We start from the raw sequence: 2,359 nt of genomic DNA, 5'->3' as shown, positions 1-2,359 counted from the left end.
TTTTTTTGTTCTTTTCAAAGTAATTTTTGAAAAAAAAATCCAAAAAAAATTAATAAAATCATAAAATCAAAAATATTTTTGTGTTTCTTGTTTGAGTCTAGAGTCAAGTTTTGAGTTTGGTGTCAATTGCATGTTTTAATTTTTCTAAAAATTTTCGAAAATTCATGCATTGCGTTCTTCATGATCTTCAAGTTGTTCTTGGTAAGTCTTCTTGTTTGATCTTCATATTTTCTTGTTTTGTGTCTTTTGTTGTTTTTCATATGCATTTTTGAATTCTTAGAGTCTAAACATTAAAAATTTCTAAGTTTGGTGTCTTGCATGTTTTCTTTTCTTGAAAATTTTTCAAAAATAAGTTCTTGATGTTTATCATGATCTTCAAAGTGTTCTTGGTGTTCATCTTGACATTCAAAGTGTTCTTGCATGCATCATGTGATTTGATCCAAAATTTTCATGTTTTGGGTCATATTTGTGATTTTCTCTCTCCTCATTAAAAATTTAAAAAAAATAAAAAATATATCTTTCCCTTATTTCTCTCATAAATTTCAAAATCTTTGGTTTGACTTAGTCAAAAATTTTTAAAATAAGTTGTTTCTTGTTAGTCAAGTCAAAATTTTAATTTCAAAAATCTTATCTTTTCAATTCTTTTTTCAAAAATCAAATCTTTTTCATTTTTCTTAATATTTTCGAAAATTTTAAAAATTGATTTTCAAATTTATTTCATAATTTTTGAAAACTTTACTAACAATTAATGTGATTGATTCAAAAATTTCAAGTTTGTTACTTTCTTGTTAAGAAAGGTTCAATCTTTAAATTCTAGAATCATATCTTTTAGTTTCTTGTTAGTCAAGTAATCTATTTTAATTTTAAAAATCAAATCTTTTTAATTTTTTTTTCAAATCTTTTTTCAAAATAAATTTCAATCATATCTTTTTAAACATATCTTTTTCAAATCATATCTTTTTCAAAATCAATTTCAAAATCTTTTCTAACTTCCTATCTTTTCAAAAATTGATTTTCAAATCTTTTTCAACAAACTAATTGACTTTTTGTTTGTTTTACTAATTCTTATCTTTTTCAAAACCACCTAACTACTTTTTCTCTCTAATTTTCGAAAACCACCTTCCTCTTTTTCAAAAATCTTTTTATTTAACTAATTGTTTTAACTTTTAATTTCATTCCCTTTCTTAATTTTCGAATTCTAACTAATAATTAAAATAAAAACAAAAATATTTTTCTTCTCTTTTCTTCTAATTTTCAAATTTTCCTCTCTCTCTTTCTATTTATTTTATTTATTTACTAACACTTCTCTTCTCAAAATTCGAACCCCTCCCTTCTCTGGGTTCGAATTTTTCTTGTTCTTCCTTCATTCTTATTCTTCTACTCACATAAAGGAATCCCTATACTGTGACATAGGGGATTCCTCTTCTTTTCTGTTCTCTTCTTTTTCACATGAGCAGGAGCAAGGATAAGAACATTCTTGTTGAAGCTGATCCAGAACCTGAAAGGACTCTGAAGAGGAAGCTAAGAGAAGCTAAAACACAACACTCTAAAGAGGAATTTTCCGAAATTTTCGAAAAAGAAGTAGAGATGGCCGAACCCAATAACAATGGTGGAGGTGCAAGGAAGATGCTTGGTGACTTTACTGCACTAAATTCCAACTTCCATTGAAGAAGCATCTCAATCCCTGCCATTGGAGCAAACAATTTTGAGCTAAAGCCTCAATTAGTTTCTCTAATGCAATAGAGTTGCAAGTTTTATGGACTTTCATCAGAAGATCCTTTTCAGTTCTTAACTGAATTCTTGCAGATCTGTGATACTGTTAAGACCAATGGAGTTGATCCCAAGGTCTATAAGCTTATGCTTTTTCCTTTTGCTGTAAGAGACAGAGCTAAAACATGGTTGGACTCTCAACCTATAGATAGCCTGAACTCTTGGGATAAGCTGGTCACGACTTTCTTAGCCAAGTTCTTTTCTCCTTAAAAGCTGACCAAGCTTAGAGTGGATGTTCAAACCTTCAGGCAGAAAGAAGGTGAATCCCTCTATGAAGCTTGGGAGAGATACAAGCAACTGACCAAAAAGTGTCCTTCTGACATGCTTTTAGAATGGACCATCCTGGATATATTCTATGATGGTCTGTCTGAATTATCTAAGATGTCATTGGACCATTCTGCAGGTGGATCCATTCACCTGAAGAGAACTCCTGCAGAAGCTCAGGAACTCATTGACATGGTTGCAAATAACCAGTTCATGTACACTTCTGAAAGGAATCCTGTGAGTAATGGGACGCCTCAGAGGAATGGAGTTCTTGAAATTGATGCTCTGAATGCCATATTTGCTCAGAACAAAATGTTGACTCAAT

General features: G+C 30.1%; 1 non-coding gene across 1 annotated transcript; it reads right to left on the bottom strand.

Moving 5' to 3' along the window:
* Window positions 1–1,989: 1,989 nt before the first annotated feature.
* On the bottom strand, window positions 1,990–2,097 carry LOC112700161 (small nucleolar RNA R71). The gene has a single exon (XR_003153078.1). It is a non-coding gene; the product is annotated as a small nucleolar RNA R71 (small nucleolar RNA).
* Between the last annotated feature and the right edge of the window lie 262 nt (window positions 2,098–2,359).

The sequence above is a fragment of the Arachis hypogaea genome, chromosome 6, assembly GCF_003086295.3.
Source record: "Arachis hypogaea cultivar Tifrunner chromosome 6, arahy.Tifrunner.gnm2.J5K5, whole genome shotgun sequence".
Lineage (NCBI taxonomy): Eukaryota > Viridiplantae > Streptophyta > Magnoliopsida > Fabales > Fabaceae > Arachis > Arachis hypogaea.
Note: the sequence above shows the minus strand (reverse complement) of the source record. Positions and strands in the feature narration are given on the sequence as shown.